This window comes from Oryctolagus cuniculus, chromosome 16, assembly GCF_964237555.1.
Source record: "Oryctolagus cuniculus chromosome 16, mOryCun1.1, whole genome shotgun sequence".
Taxonomy (NCBI): domain Eukaryota; kingdom Metazoa; phylum Chordata; class Mammalia; order Lagomorpha; family Leporidae; genus Oryctolagus; species Oryctolagus cuniculus.
Genome location: NC_091447.1, coordinates 47660552 through 47673405, shown reverse-complemented (window position 1 = coordinate 47673405; position 12854 = coordinate 47660552). Strand labels below are relative to the sequence as shown.

Sequence of the window (12854 nt, the reverse complement as noted above, 5' to 3'; positions counted from 1 at the left end):
ATCCAGCTCTGCTATGGCCTGGGAGAGCAGTAGAAGATGGCTCAAGTCCTTAGGCCCCTGCACCTGTGTGGGAGACCCAGAAGAAGCTCCTGGCTACGGGCTTTGGATAGGCGCAGCTCCGGCTGTTGTGGCCAATTTGGGAGTGAACCAGCAGATGGAAGACCACCCCCCACCCTGCCTCTCCTCTCTGTGTAACTGACTTTCAAATAAATTAATAAATCTTTAAAAACATAAAATATTTCTTTTTTATTTGAAAAGCAGAGTTGTGGAGAGGCAGAGGCAGAGAGAAAGAGAGAGATCTTTCTGTTGGTTCGCTCCCTGAATGTCTGCAGTATCTGGAGCTGGGCTGATCTGAAGCCAGGAGCCAGGTGCTTCCTCCAGGTCTCCCATGTGGATGCTGGGGCCCAAAGAGTTGGGCCATGTTCCACTGCTTTCCCAGGCACATTAGCAGGGAGCTAGATCAGAAGTGGAGCAGCTGGGACTCCAACCAGTATCCATATGAGATGCTGGCACTGCAGGTTGCGGCTTTACCTGCTAAGTCAAAGCACTGGGCCCTGGCTAAAGTATCCTTGTGTCCATGGCCAATAGTGTGGCATGCTCTTGCCTGTGGCTAGTCCACTTAGGGACTGTGCTGAGTTCAGCCTGGGTTTTACCTTTGGTATGTCCTAGACCAGCTGTAGTTTGCCCTTTGTCCTTCAGCTTATGTTTGGTATATTTTGTAGCATTTTTTCCTCCAGCAGGTCCTGAACTACTATTTTGTCTTCCAGAATTTTACCTTTTTCAGAGGCTTTCTGATTAGGCATTTGGTCTCCTATACCACATAACTCCAAATAAATAAATAAATCTTTAAAAACATAAAATATTTCTTTTTTATTTGAAAGGCAGAGTTGTGGAGAGGCAGAGGCAGAGAGAGAGAGAGATCTTTCTGTTGGTTCACTCCCTGAATGTCTGCAGTATCTGGAGCTGGGCTGATCTGAAGCCAGGAGCCAGGTGCTTCCTCCAGGTCTCCCATGTGGATGCTGGGGCCCAAAGAGTTGGGCCATGTTCCACTGCTTTCCCAGGCACATTAGCAGGGAGCTAGATCAGAAGTGGAGCAGCTTTAAGGGTTTAAGGCTCTCCCCAAGTCTCTTTAAAAAGCTTTTCTGGCTTCCTTATCCCTGCTAGCAGCCTTCTGTGTGTGCCAGGCCCTGCCAGAACTTGGGATTGGAAGATATTCTTCATAAAAGCTGCTGTGGAAGTCAGCTCACCATTTTGAACTTGTTCCTTTTCATGAATGTAAAGTTTTCCAGTTTTTACTGCATCAGAAACTCTCCGCAGTCCTCAAATAAGTGACTCCTCTAATAACCCCTCCACCCCAGTTTTTCTGTTTGCATCCTGCGAGGGTTCAGATCTGTCACTGTCTACTCCATTCTACCTGCAAGTACCTGCAAGTGGAAGTCTCTTCTCACATTCTCCTTTTTCTCTCCACTTTTAATTTATGATGGCAAACTGGTTGCACTTTATATGCCTCATAAGACAATCTCAGTTTTCTGGAATTTGTTTTATAAGTAAATGTGACACTCATGCTCTATCTATCTTTTTTAAAAAAAAAGATTTATTTTTTTGACAGAAGGAAAGAGGGAGGGAGGGAGGGAGGGAGGGAGAGAGAGAGAGAGAGAGAGAGAGAGAATCTTTCATCCTCTGGTTTACTTCCCAAATAGCCACAATGGCCAGGGCTACTTTCCCAGACACATTAACAAGGAGCTAGATTGGAAGTGGAGCAGCCGGGACCTGAACCAGTGCCCATATGGGATGCCAGTGTTGCAGGCAGCGGCTTTAGCTGCTATGCCACAAAGTCAGCCCCTTTAACTTTCTTTTGTCTTCTACTAGAATGTGAGGAATCAGTTTTTTCAGCATCTGGTTTATTCTCTATCTGGTGCATAGTAGACCTACTTATCAAATGAGGTTGTTCATTCTAATTCATCAAACTAAGGTTAAAAGTTGTATTAGTAGTGTGTATAATGATACCTTCAGTTACAGAATTTTTTCTTTGTAGTTATTCTGTTTTCTTTCACTTTCATCTTATTTGAATAGATAATAAATGTATTTGCATTAAATTTGAAAAGCACAAAGTGATATATGTCCCCCTCTCTGTTCCTTGTCACCTATTTCCCTTCCCCAAAGCCACCATTTTACCATCTTATGTATTCTTCCCAAGGTATTAAAGGTATATTCGAGCAGGTTCACACACGTTTAAATTGAGGATTCTTGTCCATGTGTGCACGTTCAAATCACGTAAGGAACACTGAAGCAGTACTTGAGCCTGCCCCCTATGAAGACCCATTCAGTAGTTGTGATTGTTTTTGAAAAGATTGCCCTTGTTTGTTCTGTTGAGTACTGCTCTCCTAGGATACCAGTACTCAGACCTTTGGAACACACCTGGAAGCCAGCAGCCTTATTCGCAGGCAGTGTGGGCTGAACAGCTGCACAGATCACTTTGTGAGCAATTAGTTCCGTCATCCATGTTTAAGGGCAGCTACACGCACTTAGCTGATAAGTCATAAGTGAATTGCCCTTTAAAAGGAAATGGAATTATTCTAATTAAAATTCATTGAAAGATGATAAAAGAAAAAAATCATGTCTTCTAGTCTGAATGTAGAAAAAAATGAACTAATATACTTTTTTTTTTATTTTTATTTTTTGACAGGCAGAGTGGACAGTGAGAGAGAGAGAGACAGAGAGAAAGGTCTTCCTTTGCTGTTGGTTCACCCTCCTATGGCCACCGCGGCCAGCGCACCGCGCTGATCCAATGGCAGGAGCCAGGTACTTATCCTGGTCTCCCATGGGGTGCAGGGCCCAAGCACTTGGGCCATCCTCCACTGCACTCCCTGGCCACAGCAGAGAGCTGGCCTGGAAGAGGGGCAACCAGGACAGAATCCGGCACCCCGACGGGACTAGAACCCGGTGTGCCGGCGCTGCAAGGCAGAGGATTAGCCTAGTGAGCCGCGGCACCGGCCCGAACTAATATACTTTTAACACTTTCCTGAAGTAAGCTAATTTTCTACTTTAAAAAACATTTCACAAAATGGATAAAATTTCAAAATCATACTGTTTTGAAAATATTTGGTTAAAACTATAAAAATGCACACATTTTGTTGTTTTAACTCAGTAAAATGATTTATTGTCCCTTTTTTACTGTGATGATGGTTGTTGTTAGAAGAAGATAATAAAACAGTATCCCCGAAGATTCAAGTTTAATTTTTGAGTTTTAAATCTTAGTCTTTGCACTATAGAGTCACATCTTTTTTCATATTTCAGATCTAATTTCAGAATTGGTATTAAAGACAATTTAAAATTTTAATTTCTAAAAATTGTAAAATATCTGTTCCAACATTGAAAGAAAAATATTTATTTCATTTATATTGTGCATGGAGAATATGATTTTTAGATGAAAAATATTAAAATAAACCTATGTAACTAATACTATACATCTTAACAGTTTTCATTTATATCAGTTTTGTTTTGGTTAAGGCTAACTTAGGCTGAATTTAAACCCAAATGTATCTTGTTTCACAAACCTATGCTTTTGCTTTTATACTATGCCACCTTGAGTGTCTGTGACACAAGTTGCTGGGGCGCATGTGTGTGTATTTGGATTTGAGCCAAAGAACCAGAAACTAGCAGCTTTCATTGTCTTAATATTTCTAGTGTTGCTAAACTATGATAGCTGTATATTTTGCTTTAAAAAAATCAGAATCGGGGACTGGCACTGTGGTGTAGTGGGTAAAGCCACTGCCTGCAGTGCCGACATCTCATACGGGTGCCGGTTCCAGTCCTGGCTGCTCCACTTCTGATCCAGCTCTCTGCTGTGGCCTGGGAAAGCAGTAAAAGATGGCCCGGGTTTGGGCCCCTGCACCCAGGTGGGAAGACCTGGAGGAGGCTCCTGGCTCCTGGCTTTGGATTAGTGCAGCTCTGGCATTGCAGCCAATTGGGTGGTGAGTCAGCGGATGGAAGGCTTTTCTCTCTCTCTGCCTCTGCCTCTCCCTCTCTCTCTCTGTAACTCTGACTTTCAAATAAATAAATAAATCTTTTTAAAAAATCAGCATCAATGCACTTAGAATTCTTTTCTCTCTCTCCTGTGCTTAAATGTCATTAAGTGGAGTGGTGGTGCTCTGAGATGGGGATGTGTGTTAACACAAATAGCTTCTGTATAAGCTAACAGTGGGGTAGAAGTTCTGTGGGCTGTCTCTTCTTCACAATAATTTGGTAGCTGGCTACTGAGGATACTTCAAAGAGAGTAAGTGCCTTGAATAGATAGTAGTAGAGCCTGGTGTGAGTCCAAGGCTTTATACTGCAGTTCTTATACTGCTCTGCTCCTGTTTTGAATATCTAGCTCACTCAGTAGTTCATTTATGATGAAGCATTCTGCTTAAATATTTTCATTTGCCATTGGAAAAAAACAACTGGATTCCAAGGGGATATGAGATACAAATATATAATTGAAGTATTTGTTATTAAAATCACTTTAGGTTTGAATTCTTTCATATGAGAGTAAATCAGGTAAGATGGGAATTTTTCTTATCTATATTTACAGTTTTAGAGAAATTATTTTTGAAACTTTTGTATTTTTCTTTGATGTTTTAAGATCATACAGCTAGTATTATTTTTCATGTTGAGCAATCTGTTGTCTTCAGTCTGCTTATGTAGAAATACCAGATGTTAATCATGTAGGATCTCATTCTTAAGGTGCCGAGATTAACAGTCCCCCCCCCTTTTTTTTTTGACAGGCAGAGGTAGACATAGAGAGAGAGAGAGAGAGAGAGAGAGACAGAGAGACAGAGAGAAAGGTCTTCCTTTTTCCCTTGCTTCACCCCACAAATGGCTGCCACGGCCAGCGCGCTGCGCTGATCTGAAGGCAGGAGCCAGGTACTTCCTCCTGCTCTCCCATGTGGGTGCAGGGCCCAAGCACTTGGACCATTCTCCACTGCCTTCCCGGGCCACAGCAGAGAGCTGGACTGGAAGAGGAGCAACTGGGTCAGAATCCGCTGCACCAACCGGGACTAGAACCCGGGGTGCCGGCGCCTCAGGCGGAGGATTAGCCCGGCGGCGCCGGCCAACAATTCTCTTTTAATAGAAATGTTGACAGTATAGGTAGGCAAAATATTTAAAAACATGTTTCTTTCTCTGTCTTTACTTTTAAACTTTATATCAGGTAAACAATTTTTAAAAAAAAAATTGATTTATTCATTGGAAAATAAGAGTTATGGGTGGAGTGAGAGAAAGAAGAGAAGAGAGAGATATTTCATCCATTGGTTCACTTCCCAAATGACTGCAGAGTTGGGCCAGACCGAAGCAAGGAGCTTTTTCTGGGTCTCCCACGTGGGTGCAGGGGCCCACTTGGGCCGTTTTCCATTGCTTTCCCAGGCTCATTAGCGGGGAGCTAGATTGGAGCTAGCACTGCAGACAGCAGCTTAATCGGCTAGGCCACAGTGCCAGCCCCCCAAATTTTAAAGCCATTATATGGCTTGAGTTCCTGGATTTCAAATTCCAGGGCCTATGGTTGAGACTTTATTTTGTGTTCTGTACCAGTTTACTTAAACAGGTAACTAGTTGGATGTGGCCTATGGAAAATAGTCTAGGGGCCAGCTTAGCCAGTAAAGCCACCGCCTGCAGTGCTGGCATCCCGTATGGGCACTGGTTGGAGTCCCAGCTGCTCTTCTTCTGATCAAGCTCTCTGCTAAGGCCTGAGGAAGCAGTAGAAGATGGCCCAAATCCTTGGGTCCCTGCACCTGCATGGGAAACCTTCAGGAAGCTCCTGTCTCCTGGCTTTGGATCAGCACAGCTCCAGCTGTTGTGGCCATTTGGAGAGTGAGCCAACAGATAGAAGACCTCTCTCATTCTCTCTGCCTCTCCTTTCCTCTCTCTGTAACTCTACCTTTTTAAAAAAAAGAGAAAATATATAGTTTATAGACCCTTGCTAAAATGATGTGTGAGTATTTTTTCTCATTGTAAAATATTTTAAATACTTATAGAAAAAAAGGAAGCACACATGATGGTTGGGAATTCTTAACTTGAATAATACTTGAGAAAAGAAGGCAAATTATTACTTCTAATTTTTTTTCTAGAGTAAAATGTGAAAGAAAGTAAATAAAGCCTTCCAGAGAAGAGTTATCTCAGCATGTGTCGTGTATATCATCACCCATAGTGACTGTTTTCTGTCATCCTTGGTGTGGATTGCATCACAGCTCAGGGCTATCAGTTCCTTGTTGATTGTGGTGATGGCTGTTATTTTAATGGTGGATAGGTAGCCCAGACTTTGGTGAAGGCCACTAGCAGCAATGACTTAGTAGAAGCAGCCAGCCTCAGGAATGAAATAGTGGAAAGAACTTTGTTGCAGAATTTGGATACTTAACAGTCTATTAAAAGACAGCACTTTTACTAATGACTTTAACCTTCCTGAACATTTTGTAGTTTGGAACTGTGATGGTTCCAGATGGTTTTATGTACTTCTAGCTTTCTAATATCATTTTGCAAAAAGGGTATAACATAGGATATATATTTTTTTCTGAAGCATATTTGAATATTTGATCAATTGCCAAGATTATACGTACTTGTTGCAAACGATGAGAATATATAGTTTTCCTGCCCAGTCCCTGTGTATACATGTGAAGGTATGAGAGTACTTAACAGGTTTTGTAGAAAGGGAGAATTGAAGGGATCAGTGCATTTTGGTGCAATAAAAGTTGAAATCTGTACATAGTTTTCTCATAATACATATTTTCAAGAGCTTTTTGAAGGGCCCTCATGTGCATGGCTTTCAAAATCTTTTGCACTGGGGCTGGGGCTGGTGCTGTGGCATAGTGGGTTAAGCCACCACCTGAAATGCCAGCATCCCATATGGGTGCCAGTTGGTATCCTGTCTGCTCCACTTCCAATACAGCTCCCTGCTAATGCACCTGGGAAGGCAGTGGAAGATGGCCCAAGTGCTTGGGCCCTTGCTACCTACGAGGGAGATCTGGAGGGAGCTCCTGGCTCCTAGCTTTGGCCTGACCCAGTACTGGCCATTGCAGCCATCTGGGGAATGACCCAGTGGATGAAAGATATTTCCTTTTGTCTCCTAACTGTGATTTTCAAATAAATAAATAAATCTTTTTTTAAAAAAAATCTTCTGCATTAAGGTAGACTTACATTTCATTTTTTTTTCTATGAACTTTTTTAAAAGATTTATTTATTTGAAAGTCAGATAGAGACAAGGAGAGGCAGAGAGAAAGAGGTCTTCTATCCTCTGGTTCACTCCCCAGATGGCCGCAATGGCTGGAGCTACGCCGATCCAAAGCCTGGAGCCAGGAGCTTCTTCTAGGTCTCCCACACAGGTGCAGGGGTCCAAGGACTTGGGCCATTTTCTACTGCTTTCCCAAGTCATAGCAGAGAGCTGGATTGGAAGTGGAACAGCGGGTCTTGAACCAGCATGCATGTGGGATGCTGGCACTGCAGGCAGTGGCTTTACCTGCTATGCCACAGTGCTGGCCCCCATGAATTTTTTGAAGTACCTTCGTATATGTACATATTACTAGTGCGAGGCCCTAAATATTACCGATAAAGTTCCACTTTTTTAAGTAGTTTGTATTAAAACTATAAACATTTAACAAGAAAATAATTTTGTTTTCAATATTCTCAGTTTTGCTTTTTGGCTATCTGTAGGTATATTTACTTTATATTCTTATGGAATGTAGAGGGAATTAGCATTGTTAGACAAAGGTAAATGGTTTTTTTGTGTGTCTTATCAAAGGGAAAGAAGTAGTTTGTACTTTCTTTGAAGGTTTTACTCACAGTCATTCTTTGTTATTTGTAAGCTAACAAAAATTTCCTTTGGCAATTAAAGATGGGAAAGAGAATCTTTTTAAACAGAAACATTCAAAAACTACATTTCTAAAGCTTATTTAAGACCTTTTTATATAAATGTTTGATTTTTTAATTCTTATGTAAAAGTTGTTACTTAGACTTGAGCTGGTATTTTTAGACATTCATCAAATTGTCATTTCATTATTTAAAGATCCGTCCTTTTCAGGAAATAGATGACTAATATTAATGTCATCATCGTCAGGAATAGCTCAGCAGCATCTGCGTGATATTTTTTAGATGTATTAAAATTCTTTTTACAGGTTTGGTTTTATGGCACATCTTAGCTAGTTACAGTTATGGAGGAAAAATTCTCATTACCTGGCACAACGGAGCAGCCACAGGGTTTTAGAGAAGTTGGTGCTGAGTGGGAAAAGTTGGATAACTGGATTTAAGAGATGGACTCTAAGCAGCTGATGGGCCTTCTGAAGTTTAAGGTTCAACAGCAGGCGGAGAGTAAGGTATAAATGATGAAGCAGAACTAGATGATGCTGTTTTTCTTCATTGTTAACCTTGATACAATGGAAATTATTTAATACTTCTTCTCACCCTTATATATCTATCTTCATGTTTGGAAGTAACATTGTGTGTAATGCTAGGCTTTGAGGTATTTGGGCTGTACATTTGTTTAATTTTTAGTCAGATGTTGAATTAGAAGCAGTCTAATGCTCTGAAATTCACAATCTTAGGTTTTTGTGCAAAAGCTACTATGCAAATACTAGCTTCTCAGGAAATACAATCTGATAACACAAGGTAAAGGTTTGTGTATTTTGTTTGCTATTCACTGATCTGTACTTGTCTCATTTTGTTTGTTTATATTTTTTATTTGTGAGACAGACAGGTAGAGACAGAAAGAGTTCTCATCCGCTGGTTTGTTCCTTACATGCCTGCCAGAGACAGCCCTGGCTCAGGGGGAAGCAAGAAGCCAGTAACTCAGTCCAGGTCTCCCATATAATAGGTGGCAGGAACCCAGTTATATGATCAATTACCTCAGGGTTTACATTAGCAGGAAGCTGGAATTGGGAACTGGAGACAGGCATCAAATCCAAGCACTGTAGCGTGGGATGCAGGCATCTTAATCCATGTTTCCACAGCTAGGCCAGCCACCCACTCCTGTACATGTCTGTTGATGATACAAATGCTACAAAAATGAATATGTTAAAAACCATGACTTTTCTTCCCATTATGTTTCATAGTAGATAATTTAGTAGGCAATTTTGTAGTGTTCTTGGAGAACAGTGGTGTCTAAAATCTTGGCAGGTTGTTAAAAGTGGAAATCAAGTTCAAACCTAGCCTTTTTTTTTTTTTTTGAAGAAATAAGCACTTCGATCTTTTTGTTTTAAAATGTAATTTCTAGTTTATGAGTGTGTGTTACTATCTTACATGCTATAACTTTCTAAAGTAGTGGATTATGCCTACATTGAAGAAATGTGGCTACAGTCAGCTTTCTCATTCCAGTTTTCCTAATAAAGATTTGAAAGAAACATTCATAAATTTACTTCTGCTCAGGTCAAAGTTGGAGGTAGAGATTGTATGGCCCTGTTTACTCATTTTAGAAACACATCCCATTTCATTCTCTTGCTGAATAAGATTATTGCACTTTATTACAAATGATGCTTTAGGGTTGTGATTCTCAACATGTGTACCTGGACCCATAACCTGTGGGAGGTAAGAAACATCAAAGCTATTTTCTTAGCTATTCCAAGGTGTTATTTACCTTTTTAAGCTAAAATTTATGGATTTATTTTCGTTTGTTTGGAAGGCACAAAGACAGGGAGGCAGAGTGAAATCTTCCATTGGCCAGGTGTGGATTGGAGGTGAGGAGTCTGGAATTCAACCTGGATGGGGGACAGGGACACGAATTCTTGAGCCATTATATGCTCCCTCCCAGGATGCATGTTAGCAGGAAGCTGGATCAGAAGTGGAGGAGATGGGATTTGAAACAGGCATTCAGACATGGTTGTGGTATCCCAAGTGGTGACAGCTGCTATTCCAATCCACTCCCACCCCCAACCATGGCTTGCATCTTGTCCTCATTGTGGAACAAATGTACAGTGGTGTTTTCCAGAAGCTGCATAATGTGCAGCAGTAGAATAGATGGAATGCAGAAGGGCATAGGGAAATCTAGTTAACCTCTGGTAAACACAGCATTTAATATATTTACAAACATGTAAACAGTGCTATTCTTGCCAAGTTTTTGTTTTAGAAAAATAACGGTTTTTCTGGGGCTGGCGCTGTGGCACAGCAGGTTAATGCTCTGGCCCAAAGCGCCGGCATCCCTTATGGGCTCTGGTTCGAGACCCAGCTGCTCCACTTCTTCTTCTTTTTTTTTTTTTTGCTCCACTTCTGATCCAGCTCTATGCTATGACTTGGGAATGTATTGGAGGATAGCCCAAGTCCTGGGACCCCTGCACCCACATGGGAGACCTGGAAGAAGCTCCTGGCTCCTGGCTTCGTATTGGTGCAGCTCTGGCCGTTGCGGCCAATTGGAGAATGAACCATTGGATGGAAGAACTCTCTCTCTCTCTCTCTCTGCCTCTCCTCTCTCTGTGTAACTCTGACTTTCAAGTAAATAAATAAATCTTTAAAAAAAGAAAAATAACAGTTTTCATAAAAATATTTGTGCTGATGCATGAAAGGTTTAGTTTGTTTGTAACCAGTCAGTAGAGGCAGTTCTTATTTTGTATGGTTCCAGTATTTCAGTTATCACATTTAAGTTAAATGACATCAGTCCTGCAGTAACACAGCTTCTGTTTGCATTACCACCATACATTGACTGTGAGTTATTGCATAAAAGATGCATATTGCTTCTGTGTCTTCAGTCCACAAATCAGTACTCACATAACTAACAACTGTGTCATCATTAGTGACCAGTCATGTACCTTATTTCAGAGTCTGCGTAGGATTGACCATTATGCAACTGTCACTCAGTTCCCTCACAGAAAGCAGTGACTTTAATTATGTTTCCTTCTTGTGTCCTGGTGATAAACCCACATGTTGTTTCACAAAAATAGATAGTTGAACGAGTGGATTGGAAAGCTTTCAAAGATGGAAGTGAAGAAAAGAACAAGTGCCAGTTCCTAAAGGGAAATGTGAATGAACATGAATGGAGTCACAGTTGATGGTGGGAATTTTGACATGGCTGCTGTCCAAAAGAATCTGGATATGCAGCCTGGAACTTAGCAGTGGTGCGCCTGGAACTTAGCAGTGGTGAGCCTGGAACTTAGCAGTGGTGAGCCTGGAACTTAGCAGTGGTGCACCTGGAACTTAGCAGTGGTGCACCTGGAACTTAGCAGTGGTGCACCTGGAACTTAGCAGTGGTGAGCCTGGAACTTGGCAGTGGTGCACCTGGAACTTAGCAGTGGTGCACCTGGAACTTAGCAGTGGTGAGCCTGGAACTTAGCAGTGGTGCACCTAGTGATGGGGCGATTGTGACAAAGGATGGAGATGTCCCACAGGTATCGATGCCAACAAAACCCTCCACAGTAAAGGGTCTCTCTGAGGTATTTCACAGCATTAAAAGGGTGAAGGATAAAATGTGGGAAACTGATCCATATTTAGAAACGAATATGGGGGCGCCGGATTCTGTCCCGGTTGCCCCTCTTCCAGGCCAGCCCTCTGCTGTGGCCAGGGAGTGCAGTGGAGGATGGCCCAGGTGCTTGGGCCCTGCACCCCATGGGAGACCAGGAGAAGTACCTGGCTCCTGGCTCCTGCCATCGGATCAGCGCGGTGCGCCGGCCGCAGCGCGCCAGCCGTGGTGGCCATTGGAGGGTGAACCAATGGCAAAGGAAGACCTTTCTCTCTGTCTCTCTCTCTCACTGTCCACTCTGCCTGTCAAAAAAAATAAATAAATAAATTTAAAAAAAAAAAGAAACGAATATGACAGTTTGCCAAGTCATAGAAAAGATGCTCTCTCTGTATTTTAAGAATAAGACAAGGACTTCTCGAATTCCTAACTTTTTTTCAAAAATGTACAACCCTTGAATTCTCACTGTTGCAAATTATGGTATACTAAATAAATCTGTTTTAGTATTTTTTCAAATTTCTTCATGTGTTAAAACTAGCTATAAGGGAATTGTCAATGTTTTGATGAACATTTTTAAAAGAACTATTGTGGCCGGCGCCGCGGCTCACTAGGCTAATCCTCCGCCTAGCGGCGCCAGCACACCGGGTTCTAGTCCCGGTCGGGGTGCCGGATTCTGTCCTGGTTGCCCCTCTTCCAGGCCAGCTCTCTGCTGTGGCCAGGGAGTGCAGTGGAGGATGGCCCAAGTGCTTGGGCCCTGCACCCCATGGGAGACCAGGAAAAGCACCTGGCTCCTGGCTCCTGCCATCGGATCAGCGCGGTGCGCCGGCTGCGGTGGCCATTGGAGGGTGAACCAATGGCAAAGGAAGACCTTTCTCTCTGTCTCTCTCTCTCACTGTCCACTCTGCCTGTCAAAAAAATAAAAAAATAAATAAAAATATTAAAAAAAAAGAACTATTGTAATTTTTATTGATTATTAAGATCAGTTTGCATGGCTTCAGTTGCATGGTCATTCTTGAGATCCTGTACCACTGGTGAGTGAAGACTGGCCTGGGAAAGCAATAGAAGAATGGCCCAAGTGCTTGGGCCCCTGCAGCCGTGTGGGAGACTTGAAAGAAGCTCCTGGCTCCTGGCTTCGGATCGGTGTAGCTCCGGCTATTGTGACCATCTGGGGAGTGAACCAGCAGATGGAAGACCTTTCTCTCTCTCTCTCTCTCTCTCTCTCTCTCTCTGCCTCTGCCTCTCTGTAACTCTGCCTTTCAAATAAACAAATCTTTAAGAAAAAAAAAAGTTGTAAGTGGGCAAAGTGTTTGGTACACCTTATCTGCTAAACCTCATGACTTCGCCTCGCCGACTTTAACTGTGCTCTGAACACTTACATTAGCTTACAGTTGGGCAAAATCAACTAACACAACATTTATTTTAAAATAATGTGTTGAATATCATATACAAT

At 42.2% G+C, this 12854-nt stretch overlaps 2 protein-coding genes across 7 annotated transcripts in view; one reads left to right on the top strand and one right to left on the bottom strand.

Moving 5' to 3' along the window:
* Nucleotides 1-12854, top strand: part of RUNDC3B (RUN domain containing 3B) — a 166064-nt gene that overhangs the window by 9670 nt on the left and 143540 nt on the right. The gene's annotated exons all lie outside the window — the stretch shown is intronic.
* Nucleotides 1-12854, bottom strand: part of ABCB1 (ATP binding cassette subfamily B member 1) — a 196536-nt gene that overhangs the window by 140946 nt on the left and 42736 nt on the right. The window lies entirely within an intron of this gene.